This window comes from Protobothrops mucrosquamatus, unplaced genomic scaffold (assembly GCF_001527695.2).
Source record: "Protobothrops mucrosquamatus isolate PMUCROS unplaced genomic scaffold, P.Mucros_1.0 scaffold5, whole genome shotgun sequence".
NCBI lineage: Eukaryota > Metazoa > Chordata > Lepidosauria > Squamata > Viperidae > Protobothrops > Protobothrops mucrosquamatus.
The window spans coordinates 4,356,846-4,366,930 of NW_015386392.1; positions in this window are offsets into that span (position 1 = coordinate 4,356,846).

The window sequence follows — 10,085 nt, forward strand, 5'->3', positions numbered from 1 at the left end:
ACTACCTGTACAGACTGATAAATGTGGGCGGTCCCTTTCTGGGTTTCTTTACTCATTATGCAGTTGTGAGCTCTCCCTCTCTTATCTGTTGGTTCCCTACACAATCGGCTCTTTCTCCCCCCCCACCTCTGTTTTCCAAGGTACCTCCCTCCCAGTGGTGGGATTCAAATATGTGAACAACCAGTTCTCTGTGTGGATGCCATTTCCGGAAGTCCATTCTGGGTCTGGGCAACAAAAAATTAGCTACCGTTTCTGCCAAAGTGGTGTAAATCAGGTGAATCCCATCACTGCTCCCTCACCCTGATCCATTGGCTACCCATTTCTGATTTGCCAGCTTGATGTAGGACAGGGGTCTTCAAACCTGGCCCTTTTATGACTTGTGGACTTCAACTCCCAGAATTCCTCAGCCAGCGTGCCTGGCTGAGGAATTCTGGGAGTTGAAGTCTACTAGTCATAAAAGGGCCAAGTTTGAAGACCCCTGATGTAGGAGGTGACCAGGTTGAGCCCAAGGGAGGGGTCAAACATGTCATCAGTCTCGGGTCCCTTCACACCCACAGGAGATCTGAAGTCCAGCCCACCTTGAATTCTGTTGACTCTTATCTACCGCTAATTTGCTTTGACCATTAGCAGTTCAGGTCCTTGCGGAGAGCATAAGCACGCAATAAACTTGTAATCATCTGAATTGCTTTCCTGATTTCTTGTGCCTTGACACCTGGGTTATTATCTTCTAAGATACAGTGAACAATCTTGAGGAGATGCAGACAATTCAACCCTGAAAACTCATATTTAGTTTCTTGGGAAGCAAAACAGAGGGCAGATTGATATAAAAAAAAATAACATAAAAGTAAAATATAACCCAAAAAAAAAGTAAACTAAATTAAAACAAAATAAGGTAAAATAAAACAATACAATAAAATATAAACTAAAAAGCATAATAAAATATCAAAATAACTCAGCACCTTAGCAATAGTAATCCAACCCCCCCCCCCCCCAGAATTGCTTTGGATAGTCCAGGGATAGGCCGCCTTGGCTCTTTTATGATGCGTGGACTTCAACTCCCAGAATTCCTGAGCCAGCCATGCTGAGGGGAAAGGGAGAGGTCTCCAAGCTGAGCCATGCTGGCTCAGGAATTCTGGGAGTTGAAGTCCACGAGTCATAAAAAGAGCCAAGGTTGCCTACCCCTGGGATAGTGAGATAGGCAGCATATAAATTTAATAAATAAAAGCTGAAGAATTTGTTTCAGAGCCAACCAGGCAGAGCTGGCAGACGTGCCTGTTTCGCTTCCTGGAATGACTTTGGGCACAGTGACCGATTGACGACCGCCCTTCCAGGGAGCAGAATCAGGTGGGACCTTTCCTTCTTCCCCTTTTGCGGGCCGCCAAATCTGGTTCTGCTTGGCATTCAAAACAACATGTGGGCCACTGCCTCCCTACGTCGGCTGTGCTCAGTCTGCCTTTGGGGAAATCAGGCTGGAATTTAATTTCAGGAGAAGGGGAGGGAGGCGTCTTTCCCTCCCGCCTTCGGGCTGGGAATAAACTTGAGGAACTCTGTACTTGGCCCGCCACCTACGGGGTTGCTACGTACCATCAATCTCACAAGACCTGAATGCTGCCGTTCTGTGAATTGTCTGAAGGCGCCAGGAAGTTTTAGATTTATTTTTTTTAAAGGAAGAAGAAGAAAAAGAAGAAAAAGAAAGCTTTGTTGACAGGGGTGCAGGTTGTTCCCAGGCTTGGCCACCCAGAATATTTTTCAGCCCCTGGGTTGCTTTCAAGAAGCATCATCCTTCTTGTCAGAACACCGAGGAAGCAGGAATTGTGTGCAGTTCTGAACACTTCCCTCTTTGCCCAAAGCAAATCCATAATAAAACCATCAAATAACACAGCTGGGTCCTTTGAGAACTGAAAAATGATCTTCCAGGCCGAGACGACGTTGCCCAAGGTAATCGCTCTTTTCCCAGATAATTTTAGCATCTACTTTTATGCTTCTCCTAAGGCTGCATTTATTTAAAGGTGGTGGCTAATAATTGTTGGCGGGGGGGGGGAGGTGTTTAAAAAAGTGGCCTTGTACTTCATTGGATAAGCCTTTGGGCGTAAATGCGGACAACCACATCTGCACTGCAAAAACCTCTTGTTTTTTTAAATCTTTTTACTGCCGTCTTACTATCTCCTGGAATTGTGCAACCCAGATCTAACCAAAATCACAGCAAAAGGAGGTCTGCAAAGTTGCATCTGGCTGTTTTCTCCTTTTGCAAATGGGATCCTTACTGAAGGCCACATGGACATCTAAGCATCATACCAGTGTTTCTGAATCTTGGCCCCCCCCCCAAAAAAAAAAGAATATGTGGACTTCCCAGAATTCCCCAGCCAGCCACATATCTTTAAATCCACATATCTTAAAGTTACCAAGGCTGAGAAACACCGCATTACACAGTTCCTAAGTGGCAAGCTAAACTGAACTATGAGAGTGCGGATTTATTTGCTAAACACAACCTCACCGTTTTTAGTGCTGATCTTCTCTGCTCTAAACGACCGTTGTCTTCATTTGTGGTTTTTGACAACATCCTTTCTGCAGCTAACACAAGTAGTCTTCAACGTACAACCATAATGGAGCCCAAAGGTTCTGTTGCTAAGTGAGAAATTTGTTAAGTGAGCTTTGCCCCATTTAATGACCTTTCTTGCCACAGTTGTTAGGTGAATCACTGCAGTTGTTAAATTAGTCACCCGGTTGTTAAGTGAATCTGGCTTCCCCATTGACTTTGCTTGTCAGAAGGTCATAAAAGGGGATCACATGACTCTGGGACACTGCGACTGTCATAAATACGAGCCAGTTGCCAAGCGTCTGGATTTTGATCATGTGACCATGGGGATGCTGCAATGGTCGTAAGTGTGAAAAACTGTCATAAGTCACTTTTTTTTAGTGCCATTGTAACTTAAACGGTCACTAAGAAAACTGTTGTAAGGCAAGGACTACCTGTAGTTAAGATTACCTGGGTCTTTTTGAAGTTTTAAGCTGAAGTTTTAAACTAAAACTTAAAAAAAACGCCAGCCAGCTACGAATCCATCTGGTGGTGATGCTGTCTAACCCACATTTTTCTATCTTATCAAATAGTAGGTTGTGGTCTACTTTATCAAATGCCTTACTGAAGTCCAAGTAAATTATATCCACAGCATTCCTCTGATCCACTAATTTTGTCACCTGGTCAAAGAATGCAATAAGATTTGTCTGACCTGTTTTTGACAAACCCATGTTGGCTTTTGGATATGACTTTGTTTGCCTCTAGATGTTCACTGATTCGTTGCTTGATTATCTTTTCCAGAATCTTCCCAGGTATTGAGGTCCGGTTGATAGGTCTGTAGTTTCCTGGGTCCATTTTTCCCCCTTTTTTGAAGATGGGAACTACATCAGCTCTTTTCCAGTCCCCTGGCAGTTTCCCAGTGCTCCAGGATCTTTGAAAAATATAGTTCAGTGGTTCTGAGATCACATCTGCCAGTTCCTTGAGAACCTTGGGGTGTAATCCATCTGGTTCTGGTGATCTGAATTCATCTAGGGTGGACAGGTGCTCACTTACTATTTTCTTGCCTATCTTAACTTGTGTTTCTAATCTGTTTTTTATGGTACTGTTATTGATAGGTTGAACTGTTTTTCCCCTTTGTGTAAAGACAGATGCAAAAAACGAGTTAAATAGTTCTGCTTTCTCCCTGTTGCTTATCACATTCTTCCACAAATAATTTCCTTAACTTTTTTCTTGTTTTTCACATGTTGAAATAAGCTTTTTTAATTATTTTTGACTTTTGTCGCAAGCCTTAGCTCATTTTCAGCCTTAGCTTTCCTTACTTCATCTATGCAGTCTCAGGCTATTAGCTGATATTCTGCCTTAGTTATGTGCCCTTCTTTCCACTTTTTATACTTGTCCTTTTTGTCTTTCAATTTATCAGAGAGTTCCTTATGCAGCCATGCTGGTTTCTTTTGAGAAATTTAGCCACGCTTTCAAGATGAACCTTATGGGAGCTGAGGACACTTTTTCTAAATATATATCTTTATTTTAACATTTTATTTAGCAGCCAAGGAATGCTGAAAAGAGGGCTGTGAAATAATTAACTTCTCCAGAGAGACTGGGGTTTTTGCTCTGCTTTCTCTTGTTTTGGAGGAAACTATTTTTATTAATTAAACAGACCTATCAGTTTAACTTGCCGGTCTCTCTTTATATCCTCTGCCCGCTCAGTTAAAAAGCAGGAAATTAGGCTGCCAATGTTCTGGAGGATTCTGAGGGCCCATGAAAACTATTATGGAAGTTGTCAACTATCCAGACTCATACTGAATATTATGGATGGAGCTGGATAAATTACAAGTAGTCTTAGACTTAAAACAGTTAATTTAGTGACCGTTCAAAGTCACAACAGCTTTGAAAAAAGTGACTTATGACCGTTTTCCACACTTATGACCATTGCAGCATCCCCATGGTCATGTGATCGAAATTCAGACACTTGGCAGGTGACTCATATTTATGACCGTTGCAGTGTCCCGGGGTCACGTGATCCCCTTTTGTGACCTTCTGACAAGCAAAGTCAATGGGGAAGATTAACAATTGTTACAAACTTAAGAATTGCAGTGATTCACTTAACAATTGTGGCAAGGTTATAAAATGGGACAAAAATCACCTAACAAATGTTTCATTTAACAGCAGAAATTTTGGGCTCAATTGTGATCGTTAAGTCGAGGACTACCTGCAATAGCTTGTATCAGTAAAATGAAGAATTGGCGGAAACTGAAGTTTTCACATGGTGTTCATAAGCAGGACTATATTGCATAGAGGTAGTCCTCAATCTATGACAGTAATTGAGTTACAACAGTTACAGTTGTAAGTGGTGTCTATTGTTAAGCGAGTCACAGGTGACCGCATCTGATTTTACAATCTTTTTTTCATTAAGTGAATCCATTGTTTGCAATGGGCATTTATTTGCTGGAAATCAGAAGTAACAAGAGTTGGAAGGGAACTTGGAGGTCTTCTAGTCGAACCTTCTACTCAGGCAGAAACCCCTGTAACATTTCAAATGAATAATAATAATAATAATAATAATAATAATAATAATAATAATAATAATAAAGTTGGAAGGGACCTTGGAGGTCATCAAGTCCAACCCCCTGCTCAGGCAGGAAACCCTATGCCATTTCAGACGAATGGCTGTCCAGTCTCTTCTTAAAAACTTCCAGTGTTGGAGCATTCACCACTTCTGGAGGCAGGTTGTTCCACTGGTTAATTGTTCTGACTGTCAGGAAGTTTCTCCTTAGTTCTAGGTTGCTTCTCTCCTTGGTTAATTTCCATCCATTGCTTCTTGTCCTGCCTTCAGGCGCTTTGGAGAATAGCTTGACTCCCTCTTCTTTGGGGCAGCCCCTGAGATACTGGAAGACTGCTATCATGTCCCCCCTCCTCCTTCTCTTCATTAAACTAGACATGCCCAATTCCAGCAACCATTCCTTATACGTTTTAGCCTCCAGTCCCCTAATCATCTTTGTTGCTCTTCTCTGTACACTTTCTACAGTCTCAACATCTTTTTTACATCGTGGTTACCAAAACTGGATGCAGTTAACTTGTAGGTAGCCCAGAGCTGAGATGCCGGCCTGGAAGCTGTCACCAGGAAGATGATTTCATGGACATGTGCAGTTTTCTTGGCAGCAAAACAGGGGCCACTGCTTCTGCCTCCTTATGAGATTTATTTATTTACTTTCTAGCCCAGTTTCCTGCAAGGTCAGATCCTATTTAGTTTCAGAGCCAGGCAAAGTCCAGTCTCTCTCTTTCTCTGCTGAGGCCACTGGAGCAGTAACAGTTTCATATTAACGAAACAGAGGCACTGCTAAAAGTGGAGGCAAAAATTCAATAATGAGAGTTAAAATCCTACCATGTTTCCCACTCAAGGGGAAATGGCAAATATGAGATCTAGGGACGTGCCTCTCAAACCATCAGAAAACATTTAATTTAGTTAGTGGCTATGTTCATAGCATATTGAATCACAAGCTCACCTGGTGTACAAACCTAATTTTACAGGTGCTCCATCATTGGAGGTTTTTAAGAAAAGATTGGACAAACCTTTGTCTGAAATGGTCTAGTACAGGGGTAGGCCACTTTGGCTCTTTTATGACTCGTGGACTTCAACTCCCAGAATTCCTGAGCCAGCATGGCTCAGCTTGGAAACTCTCCCTTTCCCCTCAGCATGGCTGGCTCAGGAATTCTGGGAGTTGAAGTCCACCAGTCATAAAAGAGCCAAGGTGGCCTACCCCTGGTATAGGGTTTCCTGCCTGAGCAGGGGGTTGGACTAGAAGACCTCCAAGGTACCCTCCCAATTCTGTTATTCTGTTCATATGATGTGAATGTGCCCACTAAAACCTGTGTCTTTTTCGTATCACAACTTGCTTCATATCATAGCATTTTAAATTCCCCCTATCCCTCCCTCCCTCTCTTTTTTTCTCTCTTTCTTTCTTTCTTTTTGCTAGAGAGGGAAGCCCCCTCCCCCCATGGCAAATTAGAAAAGAAAGAAATAGCAACCACTACATGCAAAGCTGGAAGGCATGATTTCTGATCAGCATGCATTTGGTATCCCCCCCCCAGCCCAGACACCCCTTTTCAATCTACCATTGAGAAGAATCACAATGCAAAAAAAGTGTATTTTCATTCTTTTTTTTTAATTGAAAGGATAATAAAAAATTTCTTCATATTGCTTCAACAGAATGAGAGACAGCAACTTGCTGGGGTAATGCTTTTTTTGTTTGGTTCGGTTTTATACAGCAAATGAAAAGGAAAAATAAAATTTGTACCTTTAAGCAACATGAATCCAACATATACACAGAAAAAAAAACCCCAAAAAACAAAGGCAAAGCGATTTAAACCAAATGACTTCCATCAATACATTGGCGAATCATATATTATGTCAATAAATACCCAGATTTAGCTTAGTTTTTTTTTTAAAGAACAATGGGTCTGAACCAAAAACCTTTTACATAATATGCAGAAAGGGCAAATATGTATTTATTTACAAATCAGTGCATACCGAGGTGAGGATTGGTGCCAAAACCAAGTGAATAAATTAAAGCAAGTGGGTGGGAGAAACATGGAGGCAGGACAAAACGCCTGTGTCCATTACCACCCGACATTCATTGGAAAACGAAGCTGTTTTCTAGAAAAATATGCCGAGAAAATAGGAATGTTCTAAAACTGATTGCTTTAGTGCCAAAAAAAAAGGTATACATAATCAGTACCCAGAGGGAAAAACTTATAAAGTAATAATTAATTAATATAAATTGGCATGTAAAAAAAATCCATCAATTAAATAAAAATAGGGAAAACTATAATATTCACAAAATACTTTAAAAAAAAAAAAAGCTGCCCAAAGCAGGATTATGCCACACTTCTTCTGTAGACATTTTTTTTTCTCCTGCCACCCATTTGTTAACGGTTTCTTTGCATAGACCAGATGGGGGCCAGCTGTCTTCACAAAGACTTCCAACTAGAAAGAAATTTGGGACCCTTTGTAAATTATTGAAGGTCAAAGAGCAAAGTCGATCAGCTCAGATAATGAAAACACCAACATGTGTTTTTTTTCCTGTACCACCACCAAGTTCCCAGATCATAAATGCACCCCCTCCTGGGCTAGTCCCAACTCTTAAAGCCAACCACCCTAAACCAAGTCACCCCTAAGACTCCGGTAACCAGAAGCTGCGAAGCCACATCAAATTATCTCCCTGTTCCCTTTTCCTGAACAACAACCCTCTCATTTTACAGGGAAGAGAGCAATGCACAAATGTGCAAAACTTTAGCCCCGGTGTGCACCCTAGCCAAACCTGAAAGAGCTTATTGCAGAAGATCTGTAGGATATGATCCCCCAAAGTCAAGATGGCGGCCAGGACAGGAGATGCGAAGCTCCATTTAGTACTTTTGTGGGCCCAAAATTTCAAGATGGTGCCCCCAACAGTGCAATTGAAGCTCTCTCTGGGTTTTATGGGTGCCACCTTAACTTCTGGGGCCATATCCACATCTCTGAAAGTTGTCCAGATTAAGAAACACTGATCTAGATGGTATTCCTCAGCGTTTCAGCAACAAGCAATGCAATACTTCACTTTCACTCTTAACAATGTCAATTGGGCTTATCATAAAAACTATCTCGTTCTCCTGACTTGGCCAGTGCAAAAGAAAAAACAGAACAGTGTTTTCTCCACTTCCAACTAACTCTGAACATTAAACTCTGAGCTATAGTGGCTGATTGCTGAATAGGACTGTTTTCATGTTCTTTTAGAAGACTAAAACTATCATCCATCATCAAGTTGCAACAGAACTCCTGAGAACTCAAAATACAGCTCTGTGGCCATTACAATTTATCACCCCAACTCAAACAATGAGAACTACAGCTTCTTGGGAATTTGGTGGACATCTACCTCTTGTAAAAATGGAGTGTCTTCTCCCACAAGAGATATCCAAGATTGCTAAAATCATAACATGTTTCTCTTCTTCATTCTCCTCCCAAGGCTATAAATTGTTCTCTGTTATTTCACCACCTTCAATCCAGGTGGGCCTCCATAACAACAAATAAGGTATTTTTTCCATAAAGGTTCCCATGGCCAAATCCTTAGGTAATTAAATAAATAAAAACAATAATTTATAACACAATGTAAACTCTCTCTTTTTTGTTAAATAATTCATAGGCTCTGTTCCTCTTTCTTAATAGTTTAGAGTTTGATAATTTCTCCACCACAGAAGAATGGCTATCCTGTTTAACTACCAGTCTTATACAAGTAAAAAAACTGTAGAAATCAGGGTGGTTTTTTCCCCCCCTCCTTAAATTGGCTCTTCATAATACAATGCATGAAAGCCTGCTCAAAACAGTCACTTTCAGCTGTATTGCAACATTTAAAGCAGTGGTTCTCAACCCCAACAACTTCAAATTGTGTAATTTCAATCCCCAGAATTGTGCAGCCAGCCATGCTGGCTGGGGAATTCTGGAAGCTGAAGTCCACAAGGGTTAAGAAACACTGATTTAGAAGGGCCCCCCCATTCCCGCCTTCTAAGGCTCAAATGCTTTGCTAAGCAATGGCTATGATTCCAAAACAATTGCACAGCAGTTACATCCATCACAAATATTCCAAAATTCTGCTACTCTCCAGTAAAAGAAGCTCCCTTTACTGTGTGCCGCCCTGCTTTCTCCAAATATCAGAAGTAGCTAACAAATAATATACATTTCCAAAATTAGTTCCAAAATTTCTAGATTGCATCTGCATTACAAAGCAAAACATCTTTGGAATCAATTCAATACACTCCGGAAAACAAGGTTAGGAAATTCCAGAAGAAAGATGGCAGGAAGGGAAAGAGACAAAAAGCTTGTGGACAACCTGTTAAACCTTCTTAGACCCTTCCCCTCACCCACCCACCCATGCCAAGTTCTTAATTTTTTCCTTGAGGAATCCAAGATTGTGGGATAGGGTTTCCAAATCCATAGTGCAGTTTTAGTGAGGAAGGGAAAGAGGGACGAAGGGATTAAGGTGGGAGGGTGGGAGAGAGAGAGAGGGAGGGAAGGAAGGAATCCTCCATCCCTCTCTAACTCCTTCTTTTCTTTCTCCTGTCCCTTCCCCCTTCCCTCCCTCCTTAATTCATGCAGGAATTAAGGAGGGAGGGAAGGAGGAAGGGAGGGAGGGAGGGATTAAGGAGGGAGAGAGGGAGGAAAGGGAAGGAAGGAAGGAAGGAATCTTCCCTCCCTAACTCTTTCTCTCTCTCCTTAATTCCTGCAAGGAGGGAGGGAAGGAGGAAGGGAGGGAGGGAGGGAAGGATTAAGGGAAAGGAAGGAATTATGGAGGGAGGGAAGAAAGGATGAAGAGGAGGGAATTATGGAGGGAAGGAAGGAATAATCGAGGGAGGGAGGAAAGGGAAGGAAGGAAGGAAGGAGGGAGGAAAAGAAGGAATCTTCCCTCCCCAACTCTTTCTCTCTCTCCTTAATTCCTGCAAGGAGGGAGGGAAGGAGGGAGGGAGGGAGGGAGGGAGGGAGGGAAGGATTAAGGGAAAGAAAGGAATTATGGAGGGAGGGAAGAAAGAAAGGATGAAGAGA